Below are 16,679 nucleotides of genomic sequence, written 5' to 3'. Positions count from 1 at the left end.
ATCCGACATCTGTGTTACAGCATTCTGGCTAATGTAAGATCAGGTTCCCTGTGCTCTTGCTTGCTGTTTTTTTGCCATAGGGTTATTTATGCAATGCTCCACACCTGTGCTGTGTGCTATTCATACAGCACTGCAAAACTCCATGTCCCTTCTCCAAATAAATGTTCCCTCCCTCCCCTTTTCCGAAGCAAGATTAACTGAGTGGGCCAAAGTAAAACCATGCTATAATGTTTCAAGAAGTAAAACTTACTTGGTTCAATGTCTTATGTCTAGGCTTGCCTTTATAAGGAGATGTAACTTAATTCCAATAAAAATTGATGCATTTAGAAACTTGGAGTGGAGTGTTGGTTTGTTGGTTTTGGGGTTTTTTTTCTATTAATGAGACAATCCTAACAAACGGCAGTTGCAAACCAAGATGACTTCGCCTCATTACAGCAAAAAGGCTGATATTTTATATGAGCAATACGACTGCGTTTCATCACAAGCCCTCTGCCATGGACTTTCCCAAATTGTATTGAATTTAGAATGTTCCCTGTTATATAGTCAAGGTTTTGGATGCTTTAAAGCAATTCTATGGTAACTGATTATGTTCCTATTTACTTTTCAAAATAGGTAGGTAAACTTTTATGGGTTCTTCTGTAAATTAGCTGTATTTTTCAAATATAAAATTATTTTCCTCTAGGAGTATCAAAAGAAACATCAATCAAACTGGATAATTTTGTTTTGACCATTAAACACTTGTGGCTGTGTGAGGTAAGCTCTTTTTCTTTTCTGTATTTAAATAAGTTAAAGCTAACTGTTCATTCCTGTTTGTGTCCCAGTAATGAAGAATTCTGTATAGTGTTACTATGTTCCTTAAAGATCCTAATACTTTGAAATTTATGTAAAGGATTAGAATGCTAGTTTTGATTAATTTTCTGTTAAAACCACAGCTAGAAGTTCAGATAGACACAGCTGTTTTGATGGAGACCATGCTTATAATAAGGCATAGGTGCAGCCCAGGATGTGCTCTACAGTTCTGGTCCTTGATATGTGTCCTGACAACGTCATGCCTGCTTACTGAGGTGGGACCTGGCTCATTAGGATGCCATTCGTATGTTTCGCTTCTGTTTGGGAGATTTCGGTGGATAGACATGCCAAGGTCCTTCCCTCCAGGGGAGCTGGGAAGTGCAACTATGGTATTTCTGCCTCAGGGTCAGATGCATCCAGAGTGTGAATGTGTGATAGGACTGTAGGTACACTACAGCTCTGAACGGTAAATGCTGTTTTCACACCTGGTAGCCTTTTTGTTCTGGAGGAAGCAACATTTACAAGAGTTCACTCTTGCAAGTTAAACTCTTGGCTGGATATTTGCATGTCTGAAATTATTTCAGGTGTAAGAGCTCAGACACTGCATCTATGATTGATTTGAGAAGCATAGATCTTGAAGGTGAAAACTTCATATGGGAAAGGAAAACCATAAGGCCTTTTAATACCCTCACAAAACTTGTATTTATCTGGAGATTCATTACTGAATGCCCCTGTATTTTTTAATGTTCCTTTTTTAATAGGAATTGTGACTGACTATGGGGTAATTTCACTTCTGTGAACCCTGGAGTAATTACGATCACTATTCATATAGGTTTTTCTCACAGAGGTTGGCTTTGAGTACTAGTTTTATTTAGATGTTCTGAATTATTTTCTGGAGCAGCCTCTTTTACCTAATTACAGTGAGCTCGTTGTACAAGTGAAACCTAATGGTAAATGGTATGAATACTTGTTTTGAGTCGCATCCTTCCAGTGCATGCTTTGGTGAAAAGACTAAAGCACTTCACCTCTTTTCTTAGAGAATTTTGTTTCTCACCCTATGTATCAGCTGGTGCATATGGAGCAAAGTGCACCAGGGTCTTCTCATATTCCTGACTTTCCCTCTGGAGTTACATTCACAGTGGGGGAAAAAGGAGGGGACAATTCTCCCTCCCTTGCACGGCCAAGAAAGAGTTATGATAATTTAGCCCTAAGTGTTTAAGCCATGGTCCAGTGCTGCTGAATCTAACTGAGCTTGGCATCATTTGAAGGAGCTTGCTGAAGTGTGAAAGACATTGACGTGGCTATGATTAAAAAGTATTGAAAAATTATAGACCACACTGCAAGAGGCCCTTATTCAGGTGGATGAGGTCAAGGCAGGTTAACACACAAGGAACACTTTTGTAGTTGATGCTTGTGTACGTCAGGCAAAGACATATTAAGAGTTGTTTCATCAGGTGTATCCTCTCCTTCACTTTACTGACCAGACTACAATTGGCAGAACAAATTTTGCAGTAATAAAAGTTGATCCTGCTATTCATATTTTTAGAAGGCATTATGCACTGGTAGGAGCCCTTCTCTGTACCTACTTCTTTCTGTTCTATGCCTTTAATGTAAGTTTTTATTCCTGGCTGAGAACCTGAGTAAAAACAGAGAAGAAAAATAGAGAATAGGGTATATGATGTAACCCAACAGAAAACACAGGTGACTAAAGTTCAAAAGGTATGATACATTTTAAGGAGGTTTCTCTTTCTTGAGCAACTGTTCCCATATTTTAATTGTGCCTATTAAAAATGTAATATAAAGGTTTTACTTTGGGTTCATTAAAAAGTAAAAGCAGTATGTTAGCAAGTGGCAAACTTCCAAGTTAAGTACACACTTTAAGATGGGATGAATGTCGTTTCCAACACTCTGGAACTATGATTGACCCCAATGTATAAATATTTTTTGATACTCAATAATATTTTAGTCACATTTTCATGGCTGTGTCCCAGACTATAGATGAAAGCTAAGTATCTGTTTTCTTTTTTTGGCAAACAATGATGTCCTGATTTTTCCAATCTAAATTGCCCTCCAGGGCACTAATAAAACAAGTCATGGCTCACAAAGTAAATTTCCTGTGTACTAATTGAAAACGGTTTCAAATTTATTAGGGTTTCAGTCATCTTCCTAAGATCTAATGCTTCTGTTCACAGTGGTCAATATGACTGCTAATACATTTACCTGAAAGGTGAAAGAAGTATTAAAAGTAGTTCTCAGGTATTTTAAAATAGGGGTGGGAGATAAAAATAACAAAACCAGAAAACCACACATTTCGTATGGTTGAACGTGGTTTAAAACAGCATCTGAAACTGAGCACTCATTCTCGTGAAATATTTGGGTTTATTGTACTGCCAAAACCTTTCCTAAATGTGTTTCCAGACACTGGCTGTAACGCATGATCTACTAGACTTTGCTGGTAGACCTTGTTCTAAGATGGTAGAAAAGGCAGGAAAGCAACAACATTGATTTCTTCTTTTTGCTAGGTTTCTCTTTGTCCTGTATAAACTGCAGGAGATGGAGAGAAGGGCTGTTAAAAAGTTCCAACTTTCTCTCCCTTCAAACCACACTACAAAGAATTGTAAGCATTATGCAAACCATCCCCCAACAACCCACAGAGACGCTGCCTTCTGCTCTGTGCTTCCTCTCTCCAAAATATTGTACTGGGAGGGAGGGCACTTGTCAGATTTTCTGGCACCACATTTCATAGCAGAGTTCCTCTATCAAGAGAACCACAACCTCTTGTGCAGACTGAATTAATAATATGACAAAAGCATTTGGCCTCCATGTGGATGAGGGCTGGCTGGAAAACTGGAACTCTGGTTTCTGAAAGATTTCAGGGTTTGGGGTTTCGTTTTATTTTCTTCATCATGCTAAATCAAATTGTGTAAAGGAAAAACAGGATAGGGAAAAAAACAAAAACAACAAAAAAAAACCCCAGCCAAACCTCCAAACCCCTTTCTCCTTATTTTCTTAGTAATACTGATATGTGAATGCTCTAAAATAGCTCAATAGTTATGAAGATCATGTATGATTAAAAAGCAAAACAAACAAAACTCCTTTTCTCTCATGTCTCTGATAAATCCTGGAACAAAATCAGGGATTTTTTGTTGCTTTTATTGCAACTGTTTAGGTTTGTGAAAATACTTAAATAAGGGGCCAGAGTCCAGTTGACTTGATGGTGACAAAAGAATGAAATTTCTATGGAGGATCGTTCTATAACTCAGGGGATGTGGGAGACTGCAGTTCAGATCTCACTCTTTTTTTGGTTCATCTTGATCCCTCAAGAGGGAGATGGGGCAAAGCCCTGTTTGTGAAGTGTCTCTAAGGATGTCTCTCTGTGCTCTATATCCTTGAAGAGATACAGTCTTTCTGATTGATGTTCCACATTTATATAAATTATCTTCACTGAATCATGACACACATGCATTAATTCTCTGTTCTCATGTTTTGTCTAAGTAAAAGTACAGTCAAAGCAAATGTACTCCTTTGGAATATTCTATGATGAATATATCTGAGAAAACTTTAGAATAAAAATGTTCTTGAAAATTTAGTTTTCATTAGGAAAAAAGAAATAAAATGTTCTGATGAATCATAATTTTTGGATAGAAAGGGGTCTTTGCTGGAGAAGTCCCAAGCAGCTGTAATGCAGATGGCCTTTTCTCCATGTATATGTGCCCTGAAAGCTGCAGTTGAACAACAGCAGTCCTCATGAGATGGGTTCCAGCACTGGTTGTTTGCATGTGCTGTCGTACCTACTGTACTTTTCACCCACCCTGCCTTTCCCATTCCAACACAAGAAGAAACACTCAAAGTCTGCAATCCCTATTTTATTTAGCTCCAATTCTAAACATTGTGGTTTGGGCTTCTCTCTGCTTACAGAGGTATGTTCTCAACTAGTATACCTAAGGGGACTACATTAATATCTGCTAGCTATTTTATCCAGCCACAGTTTCTCTGTCAAGCCTCATGTTCGTGGCAAAGACAGCAGAAGACCAGATGAGCAACAGTTGCAATTCTATAAACTAATTCCCAGATGTAGAAAAGACTAGTTGTAATGGCTGTATCGTACATGTGGAAATTAAGTCTAAACATACTGCAGTCCCCATACACTTGTGAGCCAATTAAAATGTCAGTCATGACAGCAACATAGTAGATACTGTGTTTCTCCTTCTGTTCTCTTGTATGTATATCTTTTTGGTATGTTCATGATAGTTTATGAAAAGAAAAAAAGAAAGATCGCATAGATATTTCACCATCATAAGCTTTCTGCTATGCTTAGTACAATACTACACTTAATTCCAAGAACTTTAAGAGATATCCATTGAACTCCAGTAATTCTAATTTCTTTCAAATGATTTTAAGCAGTAGTTGCACTTTTTCAGTCTTACATACCAATATTGTCTTAATCAGCTGCAGTAGATAATTTATTATTTTACAAATGTTAGAATATAAAAATCCATGTGATATGCAGATACATCTTTTTTCTTGGCAGGATTGTACTCCAGAAAGTTGGAGTACAGAATCATGATGTGATTATTAAATCCATCAATAGTCAGATAATGGTATAAATCTTGACAGCCATTCTATAGATTCTCCCAGATATGAACCTAGTTTTGAAGTCATAGCAAAAATGTCTTTTTATTCTAATGGACAGCTTATACAGAAATAACAACAGGTCTGATTTTCAGTTTTATTTCACATCAGTATGGGAGAGTAAAAGAGCTTCAAATTTAGCATGAATTATGTCTACTTTTGTACCATTTATAGTGATTGAAGAGTGTAAAGGTATTTGTTGGTTGGGGTTTTTTATCTTTAAAATACAGATAATTAAAACTGAGTCCTCTAATACAGGTTATTTTACATTCATCGGAGAAAGTAGCATTTTCAGTTCTTTTCAAATGTTGTTTCCTCATTGTCTTTCCTACTAGAAAGCAGTGCCGGGGTGGGGGTGGGGTGTGGGGGGGGTGGGGTTAGAACGTTATTTTAGAGGTCATTGAGGCTGTGAGAAGAAAGGGTCTCAGAATCATTGTCTTGCATACCACCATGCCTTGGTGAGAAGGGCTGTGGTATTCAGTGACAGGCTGATATCCTTCAGTGAAGTTTAGCTTTATAAGCAAGTTTGTATTTTCTTTGTCTCTAGAAGGGAAGTATTCTTGAACCAAAGCCATAGTCTCAGTTGCCCAACCTGGAGTTTTTTGAAAATGCTGGCAAATTAATGTTTTTCTTATACCAAAAAGTCAATGACTTCTGTTTCTGAGATTTATTCCATTTCTGTCACAAATTTTGATGCTTTATATTCTGGTTCCAAAGTAGTATCAAGTATCTGCCAGTCCTCACACAGTGTACATTTAAATACTTTCTTTCCCATGTAGGAGCTTTGATAAGCCAACATACATGGGCCTAAATCAAAAACAGCAAAAAAACCCCAACCCCATATTTGTGTAATGCAAAGGATGATTTAGTTTGGTTAGTGAGCAACAAACACTTGAGAAATCATTTCCTAGATTTAGCAGACTAAGGCTCAACTGTCTGTGTTCAGAAAAAGTTAAAGGCTGTGATTTCCCTCTCCCCTTCCATATTTTATCTTTGCATCACTTTACTGGTTTTCAAACAGGTATCTGCAAAATCAACCACATCCTTCCTGTATAATCCTTTTTATCGAGAATGTGATTCTGCAACTGCTTCTGAACTAGTGTGACCTTGAGGGAAGTAGTTTAGAGGGCCTTTGTTTCTGCTGTCTTTCATTACATTGTTGTTTTTCTCCTTCTTCCAGATGAGCTTCACTGCTTTTTGCTCTTCTCTTTGTTTAGGTCACATGGCTGGTCTGTAGTTTTGGGCTTATTTATATTTGGGGTTTTTTTGCCAGGATTTGAGCAATGGAAGGACAGAAATGCTAGTAAGAGTTGACTTTAATGTCCCAGATCACTATCTTGTGTACCATCATAGTCATTTGTGCTTGTTGGAAAGCAATTACAAGTACTTAGTGCATTTTGGTGGTATCCTCATACTTCCTGATAGGAGTTTATCATCTGTCACATTGGTTACTTTGTTGAAGGTCCTATCGGAAAGCTAGATTTACACACACGTTGACTAAATCTCATTTCTGAATACTCTTTGAAATGGATGGGAAAATTACAATGACATTTAGCATTCTTAATAGCAGATGAGTTTGGTTTCATAGGTTTGGTCTCTAGTACCTTTTATAATTACTTAATTCGATTAGCTTCTTTAATATTATGAGATTCACTGAAGGAGAACTCCTGCTTAGATAAATAAAGAATAGAGCTTATCCCCAGATATCATAGAAAAATAGCTAGACACCACTTCAAAAGACTTCAGTACTTGGAAGCAACACTTAAGAATATTAAAAATTGCTCTGAGGTCACTAGTGCATCTCTGTTCCTCCAACACTTCTATTTGTTTCAGTGGGGTTCCAAATATTTTGGAATCTGAGTTACATACTAATGCTGATTAAGGAACTCTTAAGAAAATAAGCTATACCTTATCCTATTACTTTAGAGCTCTCACAACACATTTCCCCCAAGAAAAAAACACGCATCAATCCATCTAAATTTCAGAATAGCATTGCATATTTTAATGATATATTAGGCACAGTCAAAAATGGATTAAATAACCACAGGAAGAAGTATGCGTTCCAATTTATAGCTTAAACTTCTATAAAGTTGCTCAGAAGACCTTCTGCTAGATTTATCTCACTATTGTGTTTCCTTTTGTCTCTGCATTCCTATGCTAGGAATTAGGCCTGAGAGGGAAAGCTATACTTTTAGCCTAGCCAGGGGCCAAGTACCCATCAGCCTATCTGAACATTCCTCTTCTGTTAAAGTCAAACCTCACTCTAACAGAAAATCTCAGCTATGTCCCAGGACAATGCTACTTCAAAGGTCAACATGTCATTCATGTCTAAACTTCAGGGACATAGTAAAACTGACATTTGAAACCACAAGCCACAATGTTTCCTTGGGATTTTTTTAACATGTAACCAGGAGTGGCTGCAAAGAGTCACAGTCAGAAATAAAACATGGACGCAATGAAGACAGAGGCGTGCAAAAGGAAAGCAAAAGCAAGGCAATTTATGCAAAGAAAAAATGTTTCTGAAATGCCAAAAGAATATTAGTTGCTATTCTGTTCTCAATATATGGTAGCTTGATTCAAGGGGGAAATATAGATTTTTAGGAATGTCAGCATGAAGATAAACATCACACTAGTAGGTCAAGGGGTTGAGGAAGAGGATATGTTCACCACATTTTCTGGCTTTCTGCCCTACTTATGAAGCTGAGCATAGTTGTACAACAAGTTATATGTGGTTATGATAATCATATTTAGAGACATATTGGCTATTTTGTTATTAAAAAAGTACATCTGTATCTCTCCAGGAGGAAATGCAGATTTGCTTCTGAGCTAGCTGACACAGCAAAATGGAAATCGGGACTGTCCCTTACTCAGCTGCACAAAGATTCTTTTCTCACTGCCTTCTATTTTGAGTCAGTGTAGGATGAACTTAATGGTTACTTAATTTGTGCTGACTGCTTTGAGGAAGAGCTTGGATAGGTCTGTATGACTTATTTTACTGAATTAGTGTTAAGTGCCTATTTTTTCCTTTTTCATTCTTTTTGTATAATTTCTTAGATTTACATGACTAATAATACAAAAAAAAAAAAAAAGATATAAGTTTCCACGGTACTCTGATAGAACTTATTTATGTTGTACATTGCTGTACATTCTATCTTACCATGTAGAATATATGTTACATATAAATTTGTCAGGTCTGAAGAGGTATGTGCTTGGAATTCAATGCCATCAAATTTAGGGAGGGTTCAGACTGAGATACTTGTTTGTCCCAGAGAAGGCCTCTGTAATTTGACATAGGTCTGAGCTTTTTTTAAAATGGGATGTACCTATATTTGTTGTTTTGATTCTGTCTTTTCTGTTCTTCAGTTTGAAGTATGCTTGTGTAAGGTATTCTTTATGCACTCTCATCTCTACATATAGCCTTCCTTGGAAAGAAAAAAAAAATATCCACTTCTAATAATGAAAGTAATCTAGAACAGATTTATGAGGTAACCTGTGATTGCTTCTGCTATCCACTTTTAAAAGTTACATGGGCATCAAATCTTCCTTTTCCTGTTGTGCCCATTCTCTTGTTAAGACTTGTCTTTACAATTACAAACTGGGAAATGTACTGCCTATAATTATGCACAATGATCAAGAAACAGTATATTTCTGCAGAAGCCTCTATATCTTGTTCTGATATAGATGCTAAGTAACAATTTAGGAAAGCTTCACAAACAAATGAATACACATTCTCAACTCCCCTGTCAGTGAAGCACTGGCAGTCATTGATTTCCCTTTACCCTTCTTGTGTTCTGAATAGGAACAGGCAATTAAGCAATCTATGCATTTTCATAAAGCCTATCTTCCCAGTTGGAGCACTGTGAAAGGAAGCTGTGAGGAATATAAAAATTAAGAAAAATAGGGGAAAGAGAGAGATATAAAGATTGATTTCTCTTCCCTTAGTGAGTGTTAGCAATTAGGTAAACTGATTTGCAGTGAGGTCATCAGTCACAATTGGAAGCTAATTTGAAAATGGATTAGCTTAGGAAGTAGCGATTTCTGCTCCATGAGTTTTAGCAGCAAGTGATTCAATTCTGTAACAGACCTCATAAACTGGCTGAGATCAATGCCTACCTAATGTGCTATTACGCACAGGGCATACTCCAGTGACAGCACGCACAGCTGTGGGTGGCTTCAGGGAGTTTCCCTGCCGGCTTTCCTCTGCTCCATACTCACTTTCCACAGGTGTGTTAGCTGATTATTTTGCCTAAGGGAATAAACAGTTTAGGAGAATTAGAACCAGTGAAACTGTTTCACCCTCTCTTGAGAATGAGCTTTTCAGGTCTGAGATCAGTGGCAGCAAGTGAGAAGGATTATTTAGCACACCCTTATCATAGAAAAGGACCAGATCTGCTCTGTGAATGCAGGAGTCTACAACAGCACAATAGAGACTAATACATGAGCTCCATTTCCAGTGACAGAAGGACCTGATTCTGGTCAGAGTTTTGGACTGGGTGTGTACATAGAAGAAAGACCCTTTCTCCTGCCCTGTCCCCAGGTTTTACCTTTTCCCAAGAAGTCCCCAGTACCATTCCATCATCTTCTTTGAACTGCTTTGCCTTTGAAAATTAGGACTACAGCCATATTACCCTATCTATCCTTCTTGGGTCCCCATCTTCTTTCCTAGCCCATGCAGGCTAAGGTCCAGCTGAGTTCCCCAGCTAGCCTGCTGCAGGTCCCTCCAGGTGGCACAGTGATTCAGGCAGGTTACAGAGACTGGAGCCTGCAACATCACACGGCCAGCCAAGCAGCTAATGGGTGGCCATCACCTGAATGAAGTTGTTCAGGCATTTACCTCCAATTACCTCTGATGAATATAGAGGTGTTCGTGTAGAAGCTCAAGTGAGAGACTGAATATGCTAATTTGCACCAACCCAGTGATAGTGACCAGTGATGGTTTGGAGGGACTCAGGTGCATGATTCAAGTAAACCTTGTTCAGGTGCATGTTCAAGTAAAGGCAAGATTGAAAGGTAGAGTTAAGGTCTTGCTGGAGTGAAACTTCTTAAAGAGTTGTGCATGTTATCAGTGGTAAGAATTCTGCAGTTTAAGATCAGGCTAAATTAATAAGCCTGGAGGAATATGGTTCTCTTGAGGTAAGAATTTTTAAGATTTTGGAGAACTTTCTGCTCTAAGCTTGGTCAAAAGCTTTGGGCTAATATATTTAGAATTTCATATTGGACGCCCAGCTAGATAAATTAAACATCTATGTTGTGATACTTCTATGGTGTTTCCTTGAAATAAATGTTGAGGGAATGTTTAGGGAATGGGGGCTTAGCTGTAGAAAAATAAATTTTTAAATGCAAATTTATCTTGAGGAAAAAGGAGGGAATCTTTCATTAATGTCAACAATTCCAAAACTTAAAATTAACATCTATAAAAATCCCTTACTTATTTTCTGACAAAGACTTTTAACAATGTGATATTTCTAAACTGTAAAGATAAATCATGGTCATCACCTAGTTACTGAGCTGTAATACCAATATAAATTTGAAAGCAAAAACTGGATAATTAATTGAAGCAGGTAAAAGATTAGACTTCATGCCCTACTCCCAGGACATGTGCAATTTACGGTTACATTTTACAGTGGAATAGTCAAACACAATGCCAATACAAAATATTGAGACTTCTAAAATTAAGGCTCTGTTTACCTAGATATTTGTGGTTGTATGAATCACATAACCTCACATACAGCAATGAATCACATTCAAATTTCAGACCCTTAGCAGTTGCTAACACTTCTTTTTTCAAAACATTATTCAGAAAGATGCAATAGAAATCTTAGGATAAAATTCAAATTAAGTTCTTAGGATGATGAAACATTTCTATTGTCAGACATTAAACTCTTAGGAAGCTATCTGATTACAGTCTTTATTAAGGGTAATCGGACAACTATATAGTATGTCTAGCATCTGGTCCCACATGTCCAAGCCCTTTTTCAAAGTGAAATTTCATCTGAAAAGTGACTTCGATGCATGTTAGAATTTTACTGGGTATTAATAACAAACAAACAAAATATCTGGAAAAACAGAGTTCATATTGTCTGTCTAAACCTTAAGAGTCATATAAAGGTGATGCTCCTGTGCATTTCCTTCCCTGCCATGTTTTCCTTGGAAAGGAAGCACATCTGCCTGGAACAGTGGGGAGTCACAGTGTGCTCTGCTATGCTTCTTTTTTGTAGCCAGCTAAGGAATTAGGGTGCCAGTGCACCATATATTTGGTGCAGTCTAGATATACACATAGAAATTGTCTCTTGTGCTATCCTAAGTTCTATTTCCCTATGGCAGTAGGGAACTTTAATACAGCAAATGCAATATTGTAATGGGATTTCAGAGAAAATGTTTCAGATAGGTGTAAAAGATGTAGTTCCATTGTTCTAAATGTATTTTTACCTATTAAGTTCATGATAATGTCAATTTTCAGAAACAGCTATTCTGTGATACTCCCTCTGAAAACTCAGAAAAACTAGTAGTACTATATTGATTTTGCTTTGCTTGGAATTTGCCATCAAAACAACAGGAACAAAATACCAAATGATGAAGGAAAAATGGAAATCAAAAAATTAGGGGACAAAAACCCAAACTAATTTTAAAGTGAATTTTGACTAGTTTCTAAGAGAATTGAATAAAATCAATGATTGTAACAGCAACGAGGTAGATATTGTGACCCAGGATCTCCTCTGGTGCTTTGTACCTAGCTGTGCCTTTCTGTATTTTCACAGCAGCAAATACACTTTATTTTCCTGTGTCACTGTTTCTTCACAAATTTTTGATAATCGTAAGAACTCTAAGATCTGGAAACTAAAGCCATGTTTTGATTTCTAAAATAAATATTATGTGCTATCTCAGAGTTGGTTTCACAGAGGCTCCTTTGAAACCACCAAGAACTGTGACTCTTGTTAAGATGTCTTTCTCTTAATAATCAATAATATTGTGTAGAAAGTCTCTTGCTCAACTGGTACATCTTTCTGCTTGCCTTTGGCAACACAGTGTTGAGTTTGGCAATTGGGTGGGACTAAACCTATTTTCAACGCAGGAAGGGGCGTTATTTAAACCAAATCTAACCTGTTAATGATTGCTATGATTGGATTGTGGGGTCACTTTTATACTGCAATCATACGTCAACATCTGGTTAATAAACAAAGTGACACTTTGTGACTGTTGCATAGCAAATTAGAAGTGAGGTGAAATTTCCTGCCTTTTCCTTAAAAGAAAATCTGTGATGTCAGCGACACTGGCTCCCATTTTCTGACCCTACAAAGTGAAAGAGGCTCGTTAGGGGATTAGATGTAGGAAAATTAGTTTTAGATGAAGTGTTGGCTAAACATGCCAAGTAAAATTCACCCCTACTATAGCTCCACTGATCACATGGGAATAACACCAAAGACAGAATTTTTCTAACCTTGAAAACAAAATTTCCCTTTATTTCTGAACTATTACCTTCAAAAATCCTAACTGAAATTCAACTTTTCGATGTGTCTGATTCATCTATGCACAGAGTGAAAGAACTTTGCAGCAAAGACTAAGAGGCAAATTGACTTTGCCTTTTTAACACAAAGCGTATTAGCAGATGAGAAATCCTGTTGTCCTTTGTTCACGAAGCCACAACTGCTCAACTACTTTGCTGACATCTTGAAGAATGGAGCCATCAATGGCATTTGAGCGGGAACATCCATCTCCCATGTAACCAGCTGAGGCTTTATTACTCTCTACAGTCAGACATTTTGTCCATGACCTTTATCAGTCCTCCTCCTAGGCACAGAGGCTTTGGGATACATGATCTGTAACTAACCATGACTCATTAAACCTTTAACATATCAAGAGTGCTGTCAGATGTACAGGAGACAGATCCACAAGTCAGAATGTAGAATTAAATACACGTGCTCCCTGATCCGTTTTGCAGAGCAGGAATGAAGGTGCCTAGTTTGTGTAACCTGACATAGCTCCACTGAGGTATATGGAGGTATACTGATCTATACTACCAGAATGTCACCTGTGGTGTTTCCATTGCACTTCTGGTCTTGTGGACTTCTAATAGGTAGAAAAAAAAAAAAGACTTAGTCTAGTATCTGGCCAACTCTAAGTCATGTACTAGATATGGTATATGAAGAAGTTTCAAAAAGAATGAAGAAGTTCAATCCAGTCTGTCTCCTTCCTCAAAGGTTCTCAAAGAATGTGTTCAAGTCACTCTGTAAGTCAGGTTGACACTTTTGTCATTTTAACTGTAAATGAGTATTACCTTATTTCATGAAGACTGATCATTACATTAAGCTTCTACTGACCTGAGATGTTATATGAGGAATGAGAACAAATCACATGTCATTGCTGTGTCCACTTTGCAATACCTTCCCACTAGCTCACTGCCCTGAAGATACAAGTCTGTTTCTTAAAATATTCTATAGTCAAAGTATCAGTGTTGTTCTGGTAGGTTTTTTTATTCATTGTGCTTAGTCACTTCAAAGAGGGAATATATCATGGCTGTTTGCATAAAAAGATTTCAGCTTCATAAACACATGGAAATATTTAAAATGAAATACTGTTTCAGATAGCTGGAGAAACACCAAGTTCTTGTTATGTATGTTACTTGGTTTCTGCATATGAACATGAATATAAAGCAAACCAAGATCTAAGAATTTGTATATTAGTTTTCCTCTGAGCTTCTTTAGAGACCATTTGAAACCCACTAGCTCTATTAAATTATGAACCATAACTTACTTCCCTATATATAATCCAACATCCACAACTAACTTCAGCTATTCAAGACAACTTAGATGAAAAAAAGCATGTCTTATTCATGTCAAAAATATCAGTGGAGAAAATGCAAGGTTCTGCACATGGGTCAGGGCAATCCCAAGCATAAATACAGACTGGGTGATGAGTGGACTGAGAGCAGTCTTGCTGAGAAGGACTTGGGGCTGTTGGTTGCCAATAAGCTTAACATGAGCCGGTAATGTACATCTGCATCCCAGAAAGCCAACCATAGCCTGGACTGCATCAAAAGCATGACCAGCAGATCAAGGGAGGTGATTCTCCTGCTCTGCTCCACTCTGGTGAGATCCCACCTGCAGTACTGTGTTCATCTCTGGGCCCCCCAACATAAGGACATGGACCTGCTTGAGCGGGTCCAGAGGAGGCCACAAAGATGATCAGGGGGCTGGAGCACCACCCCTATGAGGACAGGCTGAGACAGTTAGGGTTGTTCAGCCTAGGCTCCAGACAGAGCTTATTGCAGTCTTTCAGTACCTAACGGGGGCCTACAGGAAAGCTGGAGAGGGACTTTTTACAAGGGCATGTTGTGATAAGGGATGAGGGGGTAATGGCTTTTAAACTGAAAGAGAGTAGACATAGATTAGATGTAAGGAAGGAATTCTTCATTGTGAAAGTGGTGAGGCACTGGAACAGGTTGCCCAGAGAAGTTGTGGATGCCCCCTCCCTGGAAGTGTTCAAGGCCAGGTTGGACGGGGCTTTGAGCAACCTGGTCTAGAGGAAGGTGTCCCTGCCTGTGGCAGGGTGATTGGAACTAGATGATCATTGAAGTCCCTTCCAAACCAAATCATTCTATGATTCTATGAAAATAATGTCCCTAACACTCAAAACCAGCAGAATACTTAGCTTATATTGACAAGTATGACTCAGATTTTTGGATCCTATTGGATCTCAGATCTTATAGGGTCAAGAGAAATGCATATCGGTTAGTACACATATTTTAAGCAGTTACAGGTGTCCTCTGTCTTAGTGGGAGAAGAGTCCATTAGGTTTCAGATGGCAAATGGCAGAGGTATTTCACTCACACTAACTACCTTAAACTCTTTCTTTTATCATCCCCTTGGATATTTCCATTACATGAAGGAAAGGCAAAGTTGTTTGGACTGTTCATATACTCCTTGTAGCTTCTTTTACATCTGGGGAATCCATGGGTATTGTTTTTACTCTTCATTGCTTTTGCTCTGGTAACATCACATAGCTTGCTTGGGGATTTGGCTTGAAGTCATTGAAGTCTTCTTGGATAACCACACTCTTTTCTTTGTAAATAGTGACTCACTGTGATTAATTCTCTGCCTGGCAGATAGTATTGACAATAGACTAAGTGAGAAAGCAAGATGTTAAATAACCACTCGCTGGATTCATAAGGGACTTCCAGGAATCTAGAACACGGTCTCTTTCCAATAGGCTTAGCCATGAATCAGTCAAAAGATTTACATACCAAGATCTGATATTAACTGGATGCCTAATCTATAGCTGCTAACCAAATCAGCATCCCATCTTGTACAGAACAGATAAATACACCACTCCCAGTACTCAGTCTAAGCACACATAATACAGTCTGATGAACTTCAAATTGTTTATATAGTGATTTTCACATGAATAAACTCTGGAACCTAGCCCCAGTTTAGTTCTTCTGACTTAAAAGAAATGGAACAAAAAAATCCAATCTCTTTCTGCCCAGATCATATTTTCTCATTCAGTCTAATAAACAAGAGCTCTGATGTGCATCCTCAGGCCTGCTGTAGCTGTGTTTAACACGGGTCTGTAAGACTGGAAGGCAAAAGTGTATATCATCTTTTCTTATTTGATAACTAGCAAAGACCGAATTCATATCCCACAGTCCAGTGGCTTTGTTTGGAGTGATGTGCCAACTGGGTTTAACATATCCCATTAACCCTTGATCTGTACAGGTCTTCTCCTGACAAATTGTAAGATAAGCAAAACTTGCAAAGCAAAGCAGGTCCATAATGGTGCACTGCAAACTGCCTTCAGGCTCCCTCTCCTGGACATTTATGCATTCATGTGCTTAGGAAACTGAGGTGTTTTCTGCACATGTAGAACCATGGGTTGTTCAGACCTTTAAGCACATGCTTGCCTTGTGTGCCCTGCACGCTATATCATGATGCATCCAATTACTCAGGTCTTTCAGAAGGTAAATTTGATATTTTTAATAAGCCCTTTGAATTCAGTCCTTCAGGTGATTTTCTAGTTATTGGCTGTTTGTTCATTATTTTGGTTCCCTGTTTTAAAAATTATGACTGCTATGCACTTGCATTTCAATATTTCATTTAATAGTGTGTTTTTTTACCTTGTTCTATTAAACACACTCTAGAATATTACTTTGTTTCCCCACACACAGGTGTTATGAGGGTTATTTATATTTTAAAGCTATATTTATAGTATGGTCACTACAATTTCATATTCTCCTCCCCTTCGAAATGAAAAAAAAAAAATTA

The 16,679-nt window shown here is 37.8% G+C and overlaps 1 protein-coding gene across 4 annotated transcripts in view; it reads left to right on the top strand.

Moving 5' to 3' along the window:
* SEMA3A (semaphorin 3A) overlaps window positions 1-16,679 on the top strand; it is a 339,853-nt gene that overhangs the window by 97,214 nt on the left and 225,960 nt on the right. The window contains exon 2 of one of the 4 annotated variants that reach the window (XM_074827922.1): window positions 683-753. The exons of the other annotated variants lie outside the window; for them this stretch is intronic. The gene's annotated coding sequence lies outside the window, so the exon portion shown is untranslated. The remainder of the gene's footprint in view (window positions 1-682; window positions 754-16,679) is intronic. 4 annotated transcript variants of the gene reach the window in all.

Source organism: Strix aluco, chromosome 5, assembly GCF_031877795.1.
Source record: "Strix aluco isolate bStrAlu1 chromosome 5, bStrAlu1.hap1, whole genome shotgun sequence".
Classification (NCBI taxonomy): Eukaryota; Metazoa; Chordata; class Aves; order Strigiformes; family Strigidae; genus Strix; species Strix aluco.
This window is presented reverse-complemented; position numbering and strand designations above follow the sequence as displayed.